This window comes from Sus scrofa, chromosome 17, assembly GCF_000003025.6.
Source record: "Sus scrofa isolate TJ Tabasco breed Duroc chromosome 17, Sscrofa11.1, whole genome shotgun sequence".
Lineage (NCBI taxonomy): Eukaryota > Metazoa > Chordata > Mammalia > Artiodactyla > Suidae > Sus > Sus scrofa.
In genome coordinates this window covers 37,441,265-37,465,604 of record NC_010459.5, presented here as the reverse complement: position 1 = coordinate 37,465,604, position 24,340 = coordinate 37,441,265, and the positions used below count along the sequence as shown (strand labels likewise).

Genomic DNA, 24,340 nt, shown 5'->3' with positions numbered 1-24,340 from the left:
GGGATTGAACCCGCATCCTCATGGATACTAGTCAGATTCGTTTCCACTGCACCACAGTGGGAACTCCCATAACCTAACAAAATCTTAACTTCATTCTTTACACTCAAAGTTACAGCCAGTTTGAAGCCAGGAAGCCAGCCACAGAATGGCAGCTGTCTCTGACACTATCATCCATTTGGCCTTGTCCAAAGTCTTATTCCTGTCCAGACCTGTTTATCACCTCATAGGTGACAAAGAAATGCTCAGGACCAAGGACATGTTTTGTCTGACCCACACAAGTTTGTTAAAAAATAAACCCGAGTTAACTGTCAACATTTAAAATCAGATCTCTGTTTTTTCTAGATTTCTAGCTTCTCTTAAAATATTAGAAATCTGGCAACACTAGACCCTCTGAGATAAAGGTCAAAGGGCTTATTATAATCCTATAATTTATTTGATGCCCTCTCATTTTATCTAAAAAATTCATGCTAATTTATGATCCAGTCCATAACATGACTTAATGTAAGAATAAACTTTTAAATTACTAATAATAGAGAGTTCCCGTCGTGGCGCAGTGGTTAACGAATCCGACTAGGAACCATGAGGTTGCGGGTTCGGTCCCTGCCCTTGCTCAGTGGGTTAACGGTCTGGCGTTGCCGTGAGCTGTGGTGTAGGTTGCAGACGCGGCTCGGATCCCACGTTGCTGTGGCTCTGGTGTAGGCCAGTGGCTACAGCTCCGATTCGACCCCTAGCCTGGGAACCTCTATATGCCGCAGGAGCGGCCCAAGAAATAGCAACAACAACAACAACAACAACAACAACAAAAAAAAAAGACAAAAAGATAAATTACTAATAATAGTATTTAAAGTAATCCAACTACAAAAAAAAAAGATTTGAGTACACTGAAACTTCAGGAAGGCATATGTTTTATCCCGTGATTTCACGTGTTCCAGTTTGAGAATTCCAACATAGTTTTATCCATTCACTCAAAAAATACTTAGGTCCTATGGTAAGTACTGGGAAAACTAAATTAACAGGACACTTGGATCCTTCCTACGTGGAGCTCATGATTCAGTGGAACATAATGGGAAGAAGCCATGTAGAATAGAAGGCACAGAGTTCCTGTCCTGGCTCAGTGGTTAACAAATCTGACTAGGAACCATGAGGTTGCAGGTTCGGGATCCCTGGCCTTGCTCGGTGGGTTAATGATCCGGCGTTGCCGTGAGCTGTGTTGTAGCTCGCAGATGCGGCTCGGACCCCGCGTTGCTGTGGCTGTGGCATAGGCCAGTGGCTACAGCTCAGATTCAACCCCCAGCCTGGGAATCTCCATAAGCCAAGGGAGTGGCCTAAGAAACGGCAAAAAGGCAAAAAAAAAAAAAAAATCAGTTACCCTCATAGCCCATATGCCAGGGTCTCTGCTCTCATACATAGCAACTCCACTGAAAGCTTTAATCTCCCCAGGTTGGGGTCCAATTCAAAATAAATACACTGCAGGCTACATACAATCCAAAAGGCTGCCAGTCTACAACCTCTGATCCAGAGGGTAAGACTCTGAAAAGATCTGGAACAGAAAGGACTTAGAAATCCCCCAAGGACTTTTTGTCAGAGGAACTGCTCTTCCCAGGAGCTATCCAGGGTCCTAGATCACATGGATCCTGAACTTTAGAATCCATGATTTCACAGTCTTCTTCTCTGGCTTGATCCACTCTCAAAGTATTTTTTAATCATTTATTAATTTATTTGCCTTTTTTTTTTTCCTTGCCATGTCTGTTGCATATGGAAGTTCTTGGGCCAGGGATAGAACCCACACCACAGCAGCAATGCAAGCTGCTGCAATGACATCACAGGATCCTTAACCCACCGCACCACAAGAGAACCTCAGATTATTAATTTTTTTTTTTTCGTCTTTTGTCTTTTGTTGTTGTTGTTGTTGCTATTTCTTGGGCCGCTCCCGCGGCACATGGAGGTTCCCAGGCTAGGGGTTGAATCGGAGCTGTAGCCACTGGCCTACACCAGAGCCACAGCAACTCGGGATCCAAGCCACGTCTGCAACCTACACCACAGCTCACGGCAACGCCGGATCATTAACCCACTGAGCAAGGGCAGGGACCGAACCCGCAACCTCATGGTTCCTAGTCGGATTCGTTAACCACTGCGCCACGACGGAAACTCCAGATTATTTTTTTTTTAAACTTTATCCCTGGTCTCGTTCAATGGGTTAAGGATCCAGCATTGCCATGAGCTGTGGTACAGACTGGCAGCTGCAGCTCTGATTCTACCATGAGCCTGGGAACCATCATATGCCATAGGTATGGCCATTAAAAAAAAAAAAAAAAAAAAAAGATATTAGGTAACTAAATATTATATGCAAGGCATTCTGGTGACACAAATGGTCTAAACCTTACTTCTCTTGATCTTTGACTTTACCACCTGTAGCAGCTGTACATCAACCCGGATCCCAGCGCCACCTGTCGTCTACCACCCAATTACAGACCCAAATTGAGGCTCTGTTCCACTTCACTCCTACACACCATATTCATTTGAATGGCTTAACTAGCCAATGAGATGAAGGTTCAGCAGCTTGGGTCCCTTCAAAAGGAGACAGCAAGCATCAGCATACCTTTAAAACTCTTCTCCCTGGACTCCACAACTAAAAGTTCCTTTTCTTTGCAAAAGAGCACAACTGCCCCATTACAGTCAGATGTCCTTGGGAGTGAACAGTATAATGCTAAATGTATGCTCTCCCCTGAATCAAGGTGGCATCCCCCTTGCTTCACTCCATCATTATTCTATCATCTCCAGATTCCATTTCCACAAAAGCAATAATACCTTTGCCAAAATGAAAAGAAAAAAGACTAGCTGCCCTTGAAATAGTAACTCAATCCAAGGAGGGACGGTTTATTGCTGGAAAAACTTTGTTTCTTACTTGCCAGATCCCTCAAGCTGGATTTTTGAGAGGGGAGAATAAAACAAAAATGTTTTTTAGGAAACAGTACCTGACAGCAGTGAGGAATATGCCTTGAAAGAGGGCAAAACAGGAAGGAGGGAGGTGAGTCAGGAATCCTGTGGGGGACTAACGACCCTATAGACGATTAGTGGACAAAATAAGCTCCATGGCTAAAACAGGGTATGGTTCTACAGTCCCTGGCTATGTGCTCCTTGAAGACAGTCCTATTCATATGACTATCACCCACAGCATCATTTACCATGACATCAAATGGTGGGCACTTAAATGGTTATAGGCACACAGGTTACTCCTCCTATAAGAGCTCTCAGTGCACACATTAAAGAAAACATGTCCCGGAGAACAGAAAATGATTTGCTCAAGCTCACAGAATGGGTGAGTGGTGAAAAATAAAGAGGTCTGTTCAAATCCAAGGTTGCTGTGAGGCCTTGAGCAAGTCACCCAACCTTTCTCAGTCTATTTCCTCATCTGAAAAATAAGAATATCTTTGTAAGGCTGCCAGGAGAATTAAGAGATACTGCCCTCTATACAACCACAAATTTACAGGAAATACAGAGAACATAGAAATGTATTAAATATACCACAGAGATGCAATGGACAAGATTTCTACAGGACAAACAATCCAGTTCCTTCAAAAAATAAAGGGGAGAAAAGTGAACTTGTAAATTAAAAAAGAATTAAAAGACATAACAACCAATTACAATGTGCGGACCTTATATAAATCTTAAACAAACCATAAAAATAAGGTTATGAGCTTTATAAAACAAATTTGAAATTTGAACACAAACTGGATTTTGATGATATTAAGGAATTGTTAAATTTTATAAGGTGTGTTAATGGCACTATGGTTTTATTTTTTATTGGATTTTTTGTTTTTGTTTTTTTTTTCCGCTTTTTAGGGCCACACCCATGGCACACAGAGGTTCCCAGGCTGGGGATCCAATCGGAGCTACAACTGCTGGCCTACACCACAGCCACAGCAATGTCAGATCTGAGCCACGTCTGCGACCTACACCACAGCTCACAGCAACACCAAATCCTTAACCCACTGAGTGAGGCCAGGGATCAAACCCACAACCTCATGGTTCCTAGTTGTATTCGTTTCCACTGTGCCACGATGGGAACTCCATGGTTGTGTTTTTTTAAAGTCATCTTTTAGAAATACATTGTCAAATACTTAACGACAAAATATGATAGCTAAGCTTTCTTCAAAGCACAGGATGAGAAGTTGGTAGTGGTTTAAAATGAAATAAGATTAACCATGAATAGACAGCTTTTAAAGCTAAGTGATGGGAACATCATGTTTCATTAACCTATTCTGTCTACTCTGTATATGTTCTAATTTTTCCACATTAAAAATAAAAGGAGTTCCTGTTGTGGTACAGCTGAAATGAATCCAACTAGGAACCATGGGGTCGCAGGTTCAATCCCTGGCCTTGCTCAGTGGGTTAAGGATCCAGCGTTGCCGTGAGCTGTGGTGTAGGTCGCAGACACGGCTCGGATCTGGCATTGCTGTGGCTGTGGTGTAGGCTGGCAGCTATAGTTCCAATTCGGCCCCTTACCTAGGAACCTCCATATGCCATGGGTACGGCCCTAAAAAGCAAAAAAAAAAAAAAAAAAAAAAAAACTAAAATTAAAAAAAAAAATAAAAAGAATTGGTTAGGTTTTTTCCTTCTTTATTACTCAATGAATTTTTTATATTTATAGTTGTATAACAATCATCACAATGTATCATTCCCCCCACTCCCCAAGAATTGGTTAGGTTTTAATTCTGGCAACTCCACTTACTAGCAGTATGACTGTAAGCATATTTCTTAATCTACTGGTGTCTCAGCTTACCTATATGATAAGGAGCAACAGAACCTACTTCTTAGGGTTGAGGTGAGAATGATTTCTTTTTTTAATCTAGATCATTTATTTATATATTTTTCAATAAAAACCTTTACATAATCTTCATGCATAAAGACCTGGGCGTGGCTATGTTGTCTGTGCCCGCCCCACACCAGCAGTCCCAGGCCGTGACCTGGGGCTCCCCGTAGCTGGCAGCAGTGTAGCAAAGGCCCTCTGCCTGTCCCTGAAGCCCAGCTCCCCGCCTGCCTCAGTGTCCGTTTTACCTTCTGAGACCATAGGTAGAGGGTGGGAAATGATCTGAGCCAGGATGGGAGGGGCAGGGGCACTACCCAACCTGCCACATTTCATCCAAACTTTTCAGGCAAATTCAGAGAGAATGATTTTTAATATATATTTACATACATTTTAAATTTATATGCAAAATATTAACATCTTATATGTAAATATGTCTTACACATAAATTTCATGTATAAAATATGCCTTATCTAAGATCATATATACATTTATATTACAAAGATTATACACACACACACATACACACAGGGCTTAGCACATAATAATCTTCAGTGTCAGTTCTATTAGTATGAAAACAAGGTACCAAGTATGGTATCTCAATCACAGTGGGCACTCAATTCATGGCAGCTACTATTAATTGAAATGGCAGAGTTAGGTCTAAAACCCAGGTCAGATTTTTAATCAAGTACTGAACAAGTCTCTTCAACAAAAGGCCCAGATACCCACTGGCAGCTCTAATACCCTCAAGTGTCTCCTGAAAAATACTCCAGGACCTGACACTGGATCAGGAGCTGACTAATATTTAACATGCCTCTCTGGGAGTAGGCAGGGCCACCTTATTTCTCAAAACCAGGTAACTGAAGGTACATTTTCTAATATTTGCTGACAGAACAAAGAAGAAAGGCTCTAAGACATGATCAATGTTCACTCCAGCCTTCAAAGTGATTTGGTAAAACTACAGAAAATAAACACCCAGCTAAGGTTCACACGGCAGGATAAAAGCTGACAAAGAAATGGCAATTTTTCCCTGAGCAAATATACAAGTAATAGATGAGCACTGAGAGACTAAGCTCTTTAGGTCCTGGCATTTCCCTTCCTGCCCCTCCATTTTAAGAGAAGACAAGATCTCTTTCAATATACTTCGAGTATGACTGCTTGCTAGATTAATTTCTTCCCTGAAATGATGTAATTTCAGGCAAAGAGGTCATTCTCGTCCTTCTATCCGATTTAAATACAAATTGGCTTGGGGATGGGATTACCTTTTCCACCTGTTCCAAGAGACTATGAGAAGGCACCACCCACCCCCAAAGTATGGGACGTGTCTTTCCTACTCTGCTCATTAGCAGGAATATGGATGCCACCTGATCTGTGTTTCTGTTCAAGTTGTTCCCATTGCACAGAATGTCCTCTTTCCATCTCTGGAGCCTAAATCTTCTGCAACCATACTTTCTGGAATTAAAGAGGTAGAGGAGAGGGAGTTCCCGTCGTGTCGAAGCATAAACGAATCTGACTAGGAACCATGAGGTTGCAGGTTCAATCCCTGGCCTCACTCAGTGGGTTGGGGATCCAGCGTTGTTGTGAGCTGTTGTGCAGGCTGGCAGCTTCAGCTCTGATTGGACCCCTAGCCTGGGAACCTCCATATGCCATGGGTGTGGCCCTAGAAAAGACAAAAGCGGGGGGGTGGGTAGAGGAGAGAAGCACAGCAGCTGAGAAAAGATATCTGGGTGCTGCTTCTGGGTAGTCTAGAGGAGAGATTTGGCCCAGACATAGAAATACTGGTGATTCATCACTTATAAGCACAATCAGACAGAATATTAGAGATTTGGAAGGTCCTGGATAATACATGGTGACTATTCTTATCCTACAAGGCCCAGCTCAGATGTTCACTCCTCCATAAATGTTCCCTGAGTGACAAATACCCACAAAAGAAACAATCTCTCCCTCCTCTGAACCTCCCAATCACTACCTCTTTATGGTCTTGCTATCTGAGAGTTCATATTACGATTCTCACAATTCACTGCTTTTTTTTTTTTTTTTTGCTTTTAGGGGCTGCACCGGCGGCATATGGAGGTTCCCAGGCTAGGGGCCCAATTGGAACTAGAGCTACTGGCCTATGCCACAGCCAAAGCAATGCAGGATCCAAGCTGCATCTGCAACCTACACCACAGCTCACAGCAAGGCCAGATCCTTAAACCACTGAGTGATGCCAGGGATCGAACCCACAACCTCATGGCTCCTAGTTGGATTCGTTTCCGCTGCACCACAACGGGAACTTCCCCTTACAATTCATTCCTGTAACTACATACCAACCAGAGAGACATAAAATGAGAAAGACAGATAATGTAAGTGTTGTCAAGGATGTGAAGCAACAGGATTTCTCTCAAACACAGCTGATGAGAGCGTGATCTGGTATGCCTCTGAAAACTGTCAGTAACTACTGCACCTGAACCCTATGACTCAAGCATGTGGTTGGAGAATACTCACTCACTGCTCCTCCTCAGCAGTTCTGCCTACAGTCCTTTGCTCCCTCATTGCCTCTGTCTAAATGCTTCCATCATTCTTTCTCCCAATCCCAAGGCTGGTCCAGACCACTCTTTCTGATCACTTCAGCACAAAGAAATCGCCCCTTCTATAGAAAACTGCTATTTACCTATTACCTCTGTCAAATGACTCATGATTTTTTCACATTTAAACTGCATCATTTGGTTTTATAATGCACTTTTAATAACATTATCTAACCTGTTCCTCACAATAACAATGTGAAGAAGCCAAGACATAGATTAACCCCATTTTATAGATGAGAAAATGGAGCTTCATAGAGAGAAAAATGACTTACCCCAGTTTACCTAGCCAAATTAGTTCCAGGGTATAAGAGTAAGACCTTAGTCTTCCAAACCAAGCTCTCTAACCAAACTGCCTTTTTATCATCTACATCTTCATGATTACCTATTTCCCCAAAGAGACCAAAGGTTCCCTGAAGATAAGAGTATGCTTTACATATATATTTACCTCCCTCACAGAACCAAGGAAGGCACTCAGTGGGCTCCACAGTTTGGCTGATTGATTTCAGTATTGGCCCTAACGTTTGTGGACGTACACAGGCATATTTCCTCTTCTTTTAGATCTCTTAAGTAATGCTAAACTGGAAGAAATCATGAACATAACACAGCATCCCAAATAACACTGTTTTTGAGGTAGGGACAAGGGAAGAGCAAGAGCTCTTCGAGACAGGGTAAACTCAACCTTCCCTCCATTTCTAGGGCTCCATGCTACAAAGTGTCCAAAAAAGCCTGACAGAGACACTAGCATGGGCTTTAAGAACCACAGCATAGTCACAATTAATAAGTCACAAATTGATCAAATGCCAGAAACCACACCTCAAGTAATTCCACTTGCAAACAATATAGAGCTATTTTATTTCAAAACTGAGTATAGGAGTTCCCGTCATGGCGCAGTGGTTAACGAATCCGACTAGGAACCATGAGGTTGCGGGTTCAGTCCCTGCCCTTGCTCAGTGGGTTAACGATCTGGCGTTGCCGTGAGCTGTGGTGTAGGTTGCAGACGCGGCTCGGATCCCACGTTGCTGTGGCTCTGGCGTGGGCCGGTGGCTACAGCTCCGATTCAACCCCTAGCCTGGGAACCTCCATATGCCGCGGGAGCGGCCCAAGAAATAGCAACAACAAGACAAAAGACAAAAAAAAAAAAAAAAAAAACTGAGTATAACAAAACTTAAAATAATTCAATATGAAATTTAATTTTATTAATTCCTAAATAAGAAGCTAGACAATATCAAATCTTCCTGAAGCCTGCCAGAGAACTGAGGTGAAGAGAACAGGGAAAGCATTAGGCAGATGTCCGGACACCCAAACCTAAAGGACAATGCTGTCCCTACCCTCAAGTTCTTGACTTTACACACTGGGTGCTGGACACCTCAGCAACAGAGGATAAAATCTGGATAACAGGCAGAAGAAAGGAAGAGACAAAGGAAAGGTCAAAAATAAACTGAAACATAAGTCAGATATTCAAATAAGTCTTCCTGCCAAGTCTCCATCAATTCTGCTATTTCCACTCTGAACTCTTAACTCAAATATCCAGGCCAGGGCAACAGGGGTAAGAATAAACCTATTGTACTTATCTGTCTCCCTCTCAAGACTGAACGTAATTTGAGGGTAGGAATCACGTCTCTCTATTGGTTTTTATGTTCTCCGTAGGGAGAACACACAGTAGGTACTCCAAATTCCTGGAACAAACGGTTGAACTTAGGGATGGAAGGCAGTTGGACTTCCAAGCATAATCTTGCTACAGCACCTAGGTAACCTACTTAGCTTGGTAACTCTACCTAAGACTTTAATTTTAGTAAGAGTTAATTTTAATTGGTGTGAAAATCAATTTAGAGTGAGTCTTTAAGGTACGAAGAAAAGTTATTCTTGTGTTCAACTGATTTGGGCACAGCTATCATTATTATACTGAGAGCACTATTCCTCAGTACCCACTTACACCTGAGAAGAACAAAATCTTAAAATGGTTTGTGTAAGCAGGGAACAACCTTTGACTTCTCAATGTATCAAGATCTTACCTTCCAAAAAGGAAACCCAGACCTAGAGAAATAATGAGTTATGGAAATGATTCTTTTAAATCCACTGCTAAGCTTGCTTTCACTAGCACAAGGAATTACAAAGGAAACAAGACAAACAGATCAACAGACACCATCCAAATACCACCTTTAACTAGGCTTAGTGAAATTTTTAATAAATAAACAGGAGGAAATAAACAGGAGATAGCTAGAAAAAAATCTGGCCAATAACACTAAACGTGGCCTTCTAAATGAGAATACTTACTTGAAATAAAGCAATGATTCTTACCTTGTCAAATAAACATAAATATTCAGTTTCTACAGATGGCATTTCAAGGGCCAGGTAACCTCAACAGATTTATCTACCTCATAAAGCTAAAGCTCTAAGGAAATGCAAATTTCTGGTCTGGTGTTTTTCCACTCCTAATAATAGTGTTTGGGAATCCTATGATGTTGTTTATTTTCCTTTTATTCTATGATTCCAGATGATGATTTAGACAGTACACCTTGTGGAGAGGTACTTTCTTTCTTCTTCTTCCCTCTCTCCTCCCCGTTCTTCCTTAATTAGTTAGGCAGTGGTGTAGAGGTGGAGATAAGGTTTTGACATGAGTGTCAATAAAAACCTATAGTATGGAGTTCCCGTCGTGGCGCAGTGGTTAACGAATCCGACTAGGAACCATGAGGTTGCGGGTTCGGTCCCTGCGCTTGCTCAGTGGGTTAACGATCTGGCGTTGCCGTGAGCTGTGGTGTAGGTTGCAGACGCGGCTCAGATCCTGCATTGCTGTGGCTCTGGCGTAGGCCGGTGGCTACAGCTCTGATTAGACCCCTAGCCTGGGAACCTCCATATGCCGCGGAAGCGGCCCAAAGAAATAGCAAAAAGACAAAAAAAAAAAAAAAAAACCTATAGTATGATTCAAGATTATCCAGTCCAATCCCCTTGTTTTACAGACAGGAAGACCGAGGTCCCAGGGAGTATTAGGTAATTACAATTAATGAGTTTGGGAGTTTCCATCGTGGCTCAGCGGAAACAAATCTGACTAGGAACCATGAGGTTGCAGGTTCGATCCCTGGCCTTGCTCAGTGGGTTAAGGATTCAGCTTTGCCGTTAACTGTGGTGTAGGTTGCAGACGCTGCTAGGATCTGGCATTGCTGTGGCCCTGGCGTAGGCCAGCAGCAACAGCTCCAATTGGACCCCTGGCCTGGGAACCTCCATTTGCTGTGGGTGCAGCCCTCAAAAGACAAAAAAAAAAGACCCAACAACAACAAAAAAAAACAATTAATGTGACTTTGGCAAGCATCAAAAGCCCACTGAATGATATTTCCCCCAGTGGAACTGCACTGGGCATGTTGGGAGGACGGCCAGATTTGCACTTTAGTCAGTGGAGCACTCCAAATACATGTGCCTCAGCCTCAGAAAACTCCCCACTCCGACCCCAGCATAGAGAGCAGGGGGCAGTAGACAGCTTAAAGAGCTCTTTAAGGATGCAGACTAGACCCTAGGGTATAACGTCCCATCTGTCCTCCCCCCCTCCCAGGAGGTACAGCACATTTATTCACATGGAGGCCATCATGAAGTGACATAAAGTCACTAAAACTGAGAAAAAAGGAAGGGCTGTAGAAACATTCAGAAGAGGTAACTAAAAATGGTACTTGGGCAGACACCTGTCTCTAGTTATTCCTCACTAGGGAAGAACCTCCAATCCTTTTTTTGTCCCTAGCCTTCACCTTTTGGCCTTCTGGTTATTTTATGAAGAAATGAAAGGGGCTTGGCCAAATCCATACATCAAGTTAGTAGCAGGAACCAGACCAAAGATCCTAAGGTTCGTAACTAGGCTCCCAATTTATCTCACTGCTCCTTTCCCTCTAGTCCTGAGAGTGTGGGTCTGAAACTTTCCTTATAGCACGAAGGGGGCAGCTGTAGGACAATAGGCTAACACTACTGCTGCCATCTTCTCCCCTACAAATGTACATTTTATATATAAAGCTAAAACTGAATAAATCTAGGTTTTCCTAGACACTCATGTGAAAATCCTATCTCTACCTCTACACCCCTACCACTGCCTAAGGAAGAAAGGGGAGGAGAGAGGGAGGAAGGGAAGAGAAAGGAAGAAAATACCTCTCCAAGAGATATACTGTCTAAATCATCATCTAGAATTATAAAATGTTATTGCTACAAGGGACACTGGGGGTCATCTAGTTATTATTTTCCACTGCACTTCAAATGGATAAACCTGGCCCTTTGAACAAGTATGGATTTCTGCCACCTGAGGAAAAGAATGGAGCGTGGAGCAGGGTCTCCTGACGCATGCCTCTAATAAAAAAAATCCTTCTTGGTCCCTCTCTATCCTGTTCTATCTACCTCACTTAACCCGCCCCACCCCATTCTCTCCTCTCCACTACAGTATCTAAGCTACTAAGACATGCTGCCCTTTTGAATACAAGCGCCTTAAGCTATGTTTCACTCATCTTTGTTTTCCCAGTGCCTAGGAGGCAGGTACTGAGAGAAGGACACTAGCACATGGAGAGAGCAACGCCAAAGGATGTTGTCTGGAGAAAACATAAGCTTTCCTTGGCATAACATATGCAGTCTTCAGGGCTATGCAAGGCCTGGATGTCTAGGATCTAATACTTAACTCCTTTCCAAAACTAGTGTCTACATCATCCAGGGGATAGTCACCAAATATGCTGATCCCCCTTCCCCTCCTCCCCTTGAAGAACTATGATCAACAACTAGAAAGAGGTAATTGAAAGCTGATGTAAGAAGACCCTGAATGAGAAATCCTCCCTTCTTGGAGTTCCCGTCATGGCGCAGCAGAAAGGAATCCAACTAGGAACCATGAGGTTGCAGGTTCGATCCCTGGCCTCACTCAGTGGGTTAAGGATCTGGCATTGCTGTGAGCTGTGGTGTAGGTCACAGACACAGCTCAGATCCAGCGTTGCTGTTGCTGTGGCTGGGCGCAGGCAGGTAGCTGTAGCTCCGGATTTGATCCCTAGCCTGGGAACTTCCATATGCCGTGGATGTGGCCCTAAAAAGCAAAATAAGGAGTTCCCGTTGTGGTGCAGTGGTTAACGAATCCCACTAGGAACCATGAGGTTGTGGGTTCGGTCCCTGGCCTTGCTCAGTGGGTTAAGGATCCACCGTTGCCGTGAGCTGTGGTGTAGGTCACAGACTCGGCTCGGATCCCGCGTTGCTGTGGCTCTGGTGTAGGCCGGGGGCTACAGCTCCAATTCGACCCCTGGCCTGGGAACCTCCATATGCCGCAGGAGTGGCCCAAAGAAATAGCAAAAAGACAGGAAAAAAAAAAAAAAAAGCAAAGTAAATAAATAAATAAAAATTAATTAATTAAAAATCATTGCAATTCTCACTTAAGATTAAAAAAAAAAAGAAAAAAAATTTAAAAAGAATTCCTCCCTTCTCACTCATGTACTCCTTCTCCTGTATCCTCACCTCAATGAGCAGCAGCCCGATCTATACAACTACACCAGGTAGAAATCTAGAAGAGTTGCTTGATTTTTTCCTTACCCTCCACTCCAACAATCTTTGTGATTCATAACTCAATTCCATCTTCTTTTCTCTACACACACACCCTTCATTTGAAACACTATCATCTCTTGCCTACATTACTGCAAAAGCCTCCTAACTGGTCTCTGCCCATGGTGCTCTAGCCCACAAATCCATTCCCCAAATGACCAGAGATATCCTTTTAAATACATATAGGATCATGGCCCCCTCACCAAAATGAAGTCCAAACTCTTCAATCTGGGCAATAAGGCCCTTTCATGGACTGGGCCTCTGCTCTGCCTACCTGCCAATCTCATCTCTTGCCACTCCACCTATCTCATGCTTTATGCTCCACCCAGAAGTTTTGAGAAACTCATTTAACCCCTCTGGGTTTGTTGCCTCACTTACAAAACGGGAATAATAATAGTATATACCTCTCAGGGTAGTTATGGAAAAAAAACGAGTTAACACATGTTAAAGGCTTAGAACGGTGCCTGTTGATAGTAAATGGCCAAAAGTTCACCTATTAACACCACCATCTCTAGATTTCCCATTCCTTCTGCCCAGAACAGTCTTGCTTATCTCAACTCCCCAAATCTCTTCTTTTCCTAGGTTACATCCTTTCCTTGAGGTGCAGCCTTAGCCAGTTTCTCCGAGGAAGCCTTCCCTGACCAAGGCTGGGTTAGTTACCCTTTTTCCATGCTTTCATGGTGCTTGTCCCTGTCACAACACTTCTCACACTGTTTCCTTGCCTGTCTTCCCCCAAGACACCCAAATTCCCAAGCTTAGTACTGCAAGTGGCAGATGCTTAATAACTGGTCTGTAATCGGAAAATTTTCCAAAAATGAAGTGCCTGGTGAAATGAAATCTCAACAGGTAGTCTACTCAAATGTTGGCTGGATGGTTGGCTACATGACTAAGTCCTTTAATTACAAGATTCTATCCAATAAATAATTTAATACAGTCTGACCTTATTATCATACTCAGGGGTATGGACTATAATATGTAGGCAATGTTGGGCCTTCAAATTTTTAAGGAAAGTGCAACATGTTCAGATCTGTTTGTTACCCTATTATTCTTCTCTGGAACACCTCCCATCCCAAACCCCTTTTGGCATCCAGACAAAGTTCCAACTTCATTTCACAAACACCACATCCCCCAAAATACACAAAGACCCAGAAGCAGTCAACTGAAGGCAATTCTGAAAAGCTAAATGCAGCATTTAATTCCATCTTAACCACCTGCAAGCAATGAGGATCCATAAATACCCTCTAGGAACCCAAAAGCTAATCCTTCTTGTGTGCCTTTATGGAAAGAAGAGGGCACAAAGAAGGAGCATTTCATAAAGGTAATCCATTTAATCGTCCTAAGTAGTTTTGATCCAAGCTGCTGTCATAGCACTGCTATTCTTGATCACTGCAGCCCCATATGCTCAAACCCAGGACAGTCAGAAAGGAAGATGCAAGCAAAGCGGGGGTGGGCAAGTCCTCTGGGTTCTATTTCAAGAGTAGGAGGTCTCTTTGGAAGATATAGAAGGGGCAAGCAAGAGACTTCCAAAAAAGACTTCAGTGATAAGGAACTTTAATCTACAGAGTGGGGGGAGGAGGCAAAGGGAGCTTAACCAGAGAGGTAGAACTAGGCCTCAGTTCTTGCTCTGGAGCTGCACGCCACACCCTACTGCAGATGAGAACTAATAATCATTTTGCATTAATAGGGCACCCTAGATTTAAGGAAGCACTGAGAATGCCAACTTTGCCAGTTACAAAAGGACAAATATTGTATGATTCCATTCATATGAGGTACTTAGAGTAGTCAAATTCATAAAAACAGAAAAGAGAATGATAGTTGCAGGGGTAGGGGGAAACTATGAAAGTAGTTAGTTTCAGCTGGGGAAGGTGAAAAAGTTCTAGACATGGATGGTGGTGATGGTGCACAACAATGTGAATATATTTAATGCCACAGAACTGTACATTTAACAATGGTTAAAATTGTAAATTTTATCTTATATAACCTCTCTAACGCTGTTTCTTCTTCTGCAAAATGGGCTTAATAATAGTACCTAATTCATATACTTGCTGAGGACTACATGAGATACTTACAGAAAGTCCTTAGTCCAGTGACTGCTACATGCAAATTACTTAATAAATGTTAGCAATTATTCCTACTATTACAATGTACTTTCATAGCCATTTCTCATAGTCCCCACACAACCCTGTGACAGTTAAGAGATAAAGAAACTGAGGATCGGAGAGCCAAATGAATGGCTGAGTTCATGCTGCCACATCAAATCAAATCCTTTGCCCATAAGAGATGTCCTGTCCTCACCACTTGTTTAATTTGGTGGTAAGACAACTGCCCTAACCATATTACGTCTTAATTCTCAATTAGATCTGTAAAAAGGAGATATAAAACCAACCTCCGCAAGTTCCCTCACAGAACTGGATGAGAAATGAAATTAGATAATGGTTACAAAAAAGCACTACAAACCATAAATAACGTACTATACAATAAAAGTGGTAACTTATGAGAACTAATAATATACCTGTGCATAAAACCTGGCCTTTTAATGCTGGGAGTAAACAACTTCCCTGTGATTTCAATTTACTCAGCATTCCTGGTCTTAAGGCCTTCCTTCCTTTCAAAAGGTGGCAGGGGTTCCGCTGGTGGCACAGTGGGTTAAGGATTTGGCATTTGTCACTGCAGCAGCTCAGGTCGCTGCTGTGGCGTGGGTCAGATCCCTGGCCCAGGAACTTCCCACATGCCACAGGCGCAGCCAAAGGAAAAAAAAAAAAAAAGACCAGATAAGACCCCTTCCAGACCTATATACAACTCTTAAATCCAGAATCTTGGAAATAGGAGAACACAGCCAATCTCCGCACTCCAAAGAACTAATGCTAACATCAGGAGACTCCTCAAGACCTGGCCTAGGAACTCCCTTGCCTAATCTTTAAACACCAGAGATGAAATACATTGGAAATCTAGAACACCTGCCAAAGTCAACTTTAGTTCACTTTGACCCTTCTGGGCCTTGCCTGAAAATAGGAGAAATAAATCCCTATTTGAAGGCAGGGAGCTGAAACGGTTGACTAGAGCCACTTTCTGCTCCCTCTCCCCTACACTATTAGATTTTATAGTGTTAAATCTAAACACTATAGAGGACAAGCAAGGTTTGGTGGGGAGGAACATGCCACAAACAAAATAAAGGACGCAGCTCACTGCTTTAAACGGCTTAGGCCTTCCTTGAACCAAACCCCCAGGGAACTTCGGCGCTTGAGATCTGGAGTCGTTAGCATCCATCAAGTTCTAACGGGCAATATTAGCAAGAAATTCATAGCAACTTCCTTTCCCTCTTACCTCCCAAAGATCAAGAATGGCATTTCATCCATAGTGGACACTGGTCTCTCAACTAATGGTGTGACCCAAAGATTAAGTCAAAATCCCTTCTGTAACTGAGAGATTTCACAAGCTCGCACTAAGAAATAAATAACAGGTACTAGCACCACGGCTTTACACTTCTGTGCCTACTAACTGTAAATTGGAACACATTATTTAACCTTTCTGCGCGTGGATTTCTGCTTGTGTAAATGGGGATAACCCCAGAAGGCCATTGTGAGCATTCAATGAAATAAGACTTAGGAAGTTCCCGAGTCAAGTCCATTAAATGTTACCTGTTGGTAGTAAACACTTCCCTCAAATATCTGTTCTCTCCCTGAATCCACAATCACCCTGCGAAGCGACTTTCTTTCTCCTTTTGCACTGAGAAGCGAACTGAGGCCAAAAGGCTGCGTGCGTGAGGTGCGGAACACGGCCCCGGTCTTGGGCCTGCTGTTGTTCCTCCACAAGCCCTGGGTGTGCAACGAGCCCAGGACCGAGGAGGCGCTCAGGCCCGTGGGGAGCGAGGCGGGACCAGTTTTGCGCGCCTCCGGGAGCCCGCAAACCTTGCCCGAGAGGGAGAACCGGAAGAAGCTCGCGGCCGGAGCCAGAGCCCGGCCCGCCCAAGGCCTCCCCAGCGCGGCCTCCGCTCCCCCCTCCTCCCCTCGCCGGGCGGGGCGGGGCGCGAGCACAAAAGACTCCAACTTCCAAGCGGGCGCCGGCCCACCCCGCCAACTCCTGGCCCAGGCCCGGCCCGCGGGGAGATGGCGGGGAGGGAACGCCAGGGCAGCCGGGAGCGGGCGCGGGCGGGCCGGCGACCCGGGGCGGCGAGCCCGGGTGGAGGGAAGGTGCGGGGGGAGGGGGCCGGGAGTTACTCGGGCTCCCGGGACTCCCCGAATGGCCGAGAAAAGAGTTTCTAAAAATAGGCGACGGCCCGCGCCAGGAGGTAGGTGACCAAAAAGGAATAAGGAGCACCCCCTCCCCGCACCTTTAAGAAGACGCCCGCGGCCCCCACTCACCCGCGCACGGAGGTCTGGAGGAAGCCGCGCGGCGCTGAAGGAGGCGGTACCGCCGCACTCGGGGGCGGGAAGGAAGGAGGGAGAAGGCGGCCCCGGCCGCGGCGTGAGGAGCTGAGCACAGGCACGCGAATCGCCGCTGCCGCTACCGCCCCCTCAGCTTCTCTCTGCTCAGCCCACCCCGCAGCCGCGCTGCTCGCGCGCCCCGCCGCACTGACAGCCGCGCGAGCCCCGCAGCCGCGAGTCCTTCCCTCGGCCAGCACCACTGAGGCGCGCGGGGGTAGGGGAGCACGGAGCGGGCTCCGCGCCGCCCGCCGCTCCGGCCGTGGCCCAGTCGCCCTCTTCCCCCGCCTCTGTCTCCAAAGGGCACGGCGACTCAAGCGCGAGGAGTCCGTAGCGTCGCCCTGACACAGCCCGGCCCCCCACGCGCAAGGGCTCGTCCCACCTCTCCAGTCTAGCTTTGGAAAGGTCCAGAGCTTCGGCGGGGAGAAAAGGAAGGCGGGGCCAGGGCGGGGCTTGATGGGGAGGAGGGACAGAGATGGGAGGTTGGGGAGGCGGAGCTAGGGCGGAGAGAGACTTGCTTAAACCAGTATGAAGCGGAAGGCGGGGCAGGGCGGAGAGGGTGATGATGCCAGAGAGCAGAGACGCGCGACACAGGTATGGAAGACAGTGGAGGCCTCGCAGAGTGGAGAACCCGGGCAGTGTGTGAGAGGAGGGGTGTGGGCGGGGCTAAATGGAGGTTTGCCCAAAGGAGACGTCAAGGGTGGAGGGAGGCCCGGCGAGTCTGGGGGAGGAGAGGCTCTTAGAGGAGGGGTCTGGAGGCGGGGTTGAAAGAAACCCAGTACCCGAGGAAAGATTGAAGCCGGGCAGAAGGAGGCGGGCCCGGAAGCCGAGCCGGGAGAAGGGGCCCAAAGGTGGCCACTCTGGGAAGGAGCCGGAAGGAGGCGGGACCGAAAGGGTGACCGGGGGTGTGTGTAGGGCTGGGACTGGAGGTGGGCGGGGCCTGAAGACGCGGCCCAAACAAGTTGGCGGTGGGCAGTGCTCGAGGGATGCGGAAGAGAAGTAGGAAGGAAGGCAAGGTCCTTTCACTTACAGGGAACCTGGTGTGTGCACTGGGCGAGGATCCACGCTGCCAGTTGGGTCTGGGAGAAGACACTGTCATGAGGACGTGTCTGGGGAGGACCTGAAAAAAGGTTAAATTCAAATAACTTTACCCTTTTGGAAATTTTTTGTAACTTGATGTGGGTCTGGATGTGTGTCCTCCCTCCTAAATATTTCTCCTGTGAGAACTCTCACCTAGATCCGTGTTCTAGCCTCCACTGTGAGGACAGTAAGACCTTCAGCCCTCAGCTATAGACTTGCATTGTCCGGCCTATTATTGTATTTTTCCCATCACATCCCCCAAAACCTGCCTAGGAGACGGGATTTCCCCAGCACTGGACACAGTTTGAAATTAATCCTGCCCAGACCAGCCATTATAGCTACACTTGTGTAGTTTGATAACCTCTGACTCTTCCCTTGAAAAGGAAGAGAAATCAAATTAGAGTTGATGACAACTAAGACCAAGACCAGGAATGTTCTCCCCCCACCTCTTCTAACTTCTGGTTCCTTCTTATGCCTTACATCTCTGATTAAAATCACCTCCTCAGGAGTTCCCGTCGTGGCGCAGTGGTTAACGAATCTGACTAGGAACCATGAGGTTGCGGGTTCGGTCCCTGCCCTTGCTCAGTGGGTTAACGATCCGGCGTTGCCGTGAGCTGTGGTGTAGGTCGCAGAAGCGGCTCGGATCCCCCGTTGCTGTGGCTCTGGCGTAAGCCGGTGGCTACAGCTCCGATTCAACCCCTAGCCTGGGAACCTCCATATGCCGCGGGAGCCCCCTAGCCTGGGAACCTCCATATGCCGCGGGAGCGGCCCAAGAAATAGCAACAACAACAACAACAAAAAAGACAAAAAGACAAAAAAAAAAAAAAAAAATCACCTCCTCAGAGGCCTTCCCTGAACACCCAGCTTATAAGATATTTGGTCTCTTGTTCATTTCCTTTATGGTATTTCTTTTCCTTTTTTTCTTTTTTGCCATGCTCATGGCATGAAGAAATTCCTGGGCCAGGGATTGAACCCATGCCACAGCAGTGACCCAAGCCACAGGGGTGACAATGCTGGATCTCACTGAGCCACAAGTGAACTCCCTTTCATGGCATTTCTTTTTTTTTTTTTAATTATTTTTATTTTTTTCCATTATAGTTGGTTTACTCGTGGCATTTTTTAGTCCTGTCGTTTATTGATCTGTTTATGTGTTTTTGCCCATCTTCTACACTAGAAGGTAAGTTCTATGAGACCAGGAATCTTTGACTTTTGTACATTATTCTGTAATGGGGCTTAGTGCCTAGTGCAGTAAACACTTGAGTAAATGAATGAATCCATCCATCAACCAATTAATGAATCTGGTCCCTGCCAACCTCCTCTGCTCTGTTTCTGGCCATTCACTGGCTTCTTACCTCCCTCTCTGTGAACCAGCCTTACCATGTTTGCTTGAATATCCAGCAGTATCTCATCATCCTCTGCTGTAGCACTTTCTCTACTCAGATTACTCCTTCCCTTCTGCTTAAATCCCTTCTGTTCATCCTTCCACACTCAGCTCAGGCACCAACTCCTCTGAGAGGCCTTCTCTGACCTATCAGACCACCACCCGGCAAGTTGAGGCACTCCTTCCTGTTCATGGCCTTGATTATAAATAAAACCCTCCCCACCCTTCCTACTGGCACCGAGGGTATGTTCAAGGTCTATAAAGTCCTGTGTGACCTGCCTCCTACTGTTCTGACCTTATCCTCTATTTTTTTTTTTTTAAATGGCTGCACGCATGGCATATGGAGGTTCTTGGACCAGGAACTGAATCCAAGCTGTAGCTGTTGTCTACACCTACTGAGCTGGGCCAGGGCTTGAATCCATGCCTCTGCAACTTCCCGAGCCACTGCAGTTGGATTCTTCACCGACTATGCCACAGCGGGAACTCCTCACCTTTTCCCCTATTGTATTGCTCTCACCTCCTCTCACTTCACTCCAGCCTCACTGGCCTCCTTCTTCTGATATGCCAAGTATATTGCTAACCCTAGGGTCTTTGCACTTGCTCTTTTGTCTGCCTCAAATGATCTCCTCGCAGATATTGGCGTGGCTCACTCCTTCAAGTCTCTGCTCAAATATCATTTCCTCAGAGAGGCCTAAGTAAGTGAACCACATTTAAAATACCAATGCTGGAGTTCCTGTTGTGGCACAGCGAAAATGAATCTAACTAGTATTCCATGAGGATGCGAGTTTGATCTCTGCCCATACTCAGTCAGTTAAGCATCTCCAATCTGGCATTGCTGCAGCAGTGGCGTAGGCCAGCGGCTGTAGCTCCAATTTGACACCTAGCCTGGGAACCTCCATATGCCACAAGTGTGGCCCTAAAAAGACAAAAAATTTAAAATTAAATTAAATTAATAAATAAAATAGCAGTGCTTCTGGGAGTTCCCATTATGGCTTAGCAGTAACGAACCCGAATAGTATCCATAAGGGTTTGATCCCTGACCATGCTCAGTGGGGTTAAGAATCCAGCATTGCTGTGAGCTGTGGTGTAGGTTGCAGACATGGCTTGGATCTGGCATTGCTGTGGCCTGTGGTGCAAGCTGGCAGTTGCAGCTCCATTCAATCGCTAGCCTGGGAACTTCCACATGCCATGGGTGTGGCTCTAAAAAGCAAATTAATTAATTAATTAATTAAATAGCAATGCTTCATTCCTCTGCACCTCCTCACACCCCTTCTTGTTGAATGCTTCTCTGTAGCACTTACCACCACCTGAAATGTTGTATGTTTGTATGTTTATTGTCTCTCTCCTCCTTACCTTCCCCTGCAGTGTGTTCTCCACAAAGATCGGATTTTGTCTATTTTGCTCATTCCTTAGTACCTGAGACAGTAGATTCTCATTTAATATTTGTTGAATGAATAGCTATGAATTCAACAAAAAAATGTTAGGAATTCTCTGCATTGTCCAGAAGAATCCCCGAAGATTAGAGTAAAAAGGCACAGAGTTCCTATTGTGGCACAGCAGAAACAAACCTGACCAGAAACCATGAGGTTACTATGGGTTTGATCCCTGGCCTCGCTCAGTGGGTTAAGGATCTGGCATTGCTGTGAGCTATGGTTTAGGTCGCAGACATGGCTTGGATATGATGTTACTGTGGCTGTGGTATAGGCCGGTAGCTGTAGCTCCAATTGGACCCCTAGCCTGGGAATCTCCATATTCCGTGGGTGCAGACATAAAAAAAAAAAAAAAAAAAAAAGCAAAAAATAAATAAATAGAGTAAAAATGGAGATATTTCTGAGGAAATGTTCTGGCAGCACTAGCTAACATGGAACATTTACTTGTTGCCAGGCAATCTGCTCAGGGCTTTTCAAGCTTATTTATTCCTGAAATAGCCCTATGAGATAGTACTATTAGAATCCCTATTTTACAGAAACTGCCACAGAAGTTAACTTCCCCAAGGTCACACAGTTAATAAGTGGTGGAGGCCAACTTTAGAGCCTGCATACTGAATCACATACTATTCTACATTCTAATTACTAAAGATCTATCACTATTGGGCCAATAAAGGCGAACAATGAGGAAGAGATATTCTTTTGCCTTCTGGGCAGTGTGGTATAGGGTATGGTATCTAGAGTTACAGCATAATTTTTTCTTAGCCACAGTATTTGGGTTCTCCAGAGAAACAAAACCAACAGGATATATTTAAATATATATAAGAAGAGATTTATTACAGGAATTGTAATTTCGTCCAAGTCCAAAAGCCCAAGAACCAGGAGCATCAATGTCCAATGTCCTGGGCAAGAGAAAATGGATACCTCAGCTCAAGCAAAGAGAATTTGCCCTTCTGCCTTTTTGTTCTCTTCAGACATCAAAAGATTGGTTGAGGAGTTCCTGTCATGGCGCAGTGGTTAACGAATCTGACTAGGAACCATGAGGTTGCGGGTTCGGTCCCTGCCCTTGCTCAGTGGGTTAACGATCCGGTGTTGCCGTGAGCTGTGGTGTAGGTTGCAGACTCGGCTTGGATCCCGCGTTGCTGTGGCTCTGGTGTAGGCCAGTGGCTACAGCTCCGATTGAACCCCTAGCCTGGGAACCTCCATATGCCATGGGAGCGGCCCAGGAAACAGAAAAAAGACCAAAAAAAAAAAGATTGGTTGATGCCCACACACATTGCCCTTCTTTACTTAGTCTACCAATTCAAATGCTGATCTCTTCCAGAAGCACCCTCACAGACACAGCCAGAAACATTCTACCAGCTATCTGGGCATTCTTTAGCTCATCGAGTTAACATAAAAGATTTCCTATCATGGCTCAGCTATAATGAACCCGACTACTGTCCATGAGGACACAGTTTTGATCCCTGGCCTCACTCAGTGGGTTAAAGGATCCGGTGTTGCCATGAGCTGTGGGGTATGTCACGGACACAGCTCAGACCTGGCATTGCTGTGGCTGTGGCAGAGGCTGGCAGCTGCATCTCTGATTGGACCCCTAGCCTGGGAAGTTCCATATGCCGCTGGTGCAGCCCTAAAAAGACAAAAAAAAAAAAAAAAGGTTAACGCATAAGATTAACCATCCATCACAGGCACCATGAGGGAAGCCAACTAGAGAAAAAAACCATTACATAGAGGAGGGCAGGGCTGAGAAAGCATTGCAGAAAAAATGAGACAGAGGCCTGATGAAACCATCCCTGAATCTTGACCCACCTCTGGACCTTTCCATAAACTAATACATCTTTGGAGTTTGAGTAATCTGAATTGGGATTGTAACTTACAACAAAAACAGATGAGTAGGATTCAACCGGTGGAGGTATTAATGCCATACATTTTTAGGTGGTGTCTGTTTGCAGAATACTGGAGGGTATTCTAGAGAAAGGGGATAGCAAATATGAAGGTAGAAATGTAAGCCCTAGGGGTTTCTGCAGTGCCGGGTATAAGGTGAGAAAGATGAGATATAAAAGGTAGATTAGAACTAGTATCTGGAGGAACCGGTTTCTCCACTTAACTTCATAGACAGTGGGAATCACTGAAAGGTTTTGAGCAGAGGTTGCTTTAAAATGATAGTGTTGGAGTTCCTGTTGTGGTGCAGCAGAAACGAATCCCACTAGTAACCATGAGGTTGTGGGTTCAATTCCTGACCATACTCAATGGGTTAAGAATCGGCATTGCTGTGCACTGGGGTACTGTGAGCTGTGGTGTAGGTTGCAGACTCGGCTTAGATCCTACATTGCTGTGGCTGTGGTGTAGGCCAGCAGCTGTAGCTCCAATTCGACCCCTAGCCTGGGAACCTCCATATGCCACAGGTGTGGCCCTAAAAAAAAAAAAAAGGTAAAACATCGCGGTTGGAAGAACCTTTAAAAGCAAAAGCAAAAGTTGGTTCTACTCTGGGTTCTGTTTTTGTCCCCATTTCACAGGTGAGGAAATGTGACAGGCCAATGTCTCATAGGTAGTAGGTGAAGGAATGAGGATTTGAACCCAGGGCCATCTGAGCCCCAACATATTCCATCAAGGACCTCCTCTCCTCACCATTGAAATTAATTCTGGGAATTCCCTTGTGACTCAGTGGAATTGGTGGTGTCACTGCTATAGCTCGAGTCGCTGTGGTGGTGCGTGTTACATCCCTGGCCCTGGAACTTCTACATGCTGAGGGTGTAGCCAAAAAAGAACAAAAAGAAAGAAAGAGATTAATCCTGCCCTCTTAGCTCACCCTGAATGAGTGAATCCTTCTTCAGAGATTTGACAGTAATATTTATGGAGCTACTGGGTTAGGATTAGAAAGATGGAATCAAGGGAGGGCAGAATAGAGGGACCCAACTGGTGTCTTCATCCAAGGCAAACAATGAAGGCAGATGAGGAAGGTAGGTGAGTGAAGAGGAGGGAGCTGGAGTTCCCACTGTGGCTCAGCAGTAATGAGCCCAGCTAGTATCCATGAGGAAAGGGGTTTGGTCCCTGGCCTCCCTCAGTGGGTTAAGGATCCAGTGTTGCTGAGAGCTGTAGTGTAGGTTGCAGATGCG

At 45.3% G+C, this 24,340-nt stretch overlaps 1 protein-coding gene across 22 annotated transcripts in view; it reads right to left on the bottom strand.

The window, feature by feature from the left end:
* Positions 1-17,778, bottom strand: part of RALY (RALY heterogeneous nuclear ribonucleoprotein) — a 94,635-nt gene extending 76,857 nt beyond the window's left edge. For 5 of the 22 annotated variants that reach the window (XM_013985298.2, XM_013985301.2, XM_005672865.3 and 2 more), the window contains exon 1: positions 17,277-17,488. The gene's annotated coding sequence lies outside the window, so the exon portion shown is untranslated. Of the gene's footprint in view, positions 1-16,553; positions 16,864-17,276 lie in introns of those variants that run through there. The other 17 variants (XM_021077800.1, XM_021077804.1, XM_021077813.1 and 14 more) reach the window with 10 other exon arrangements.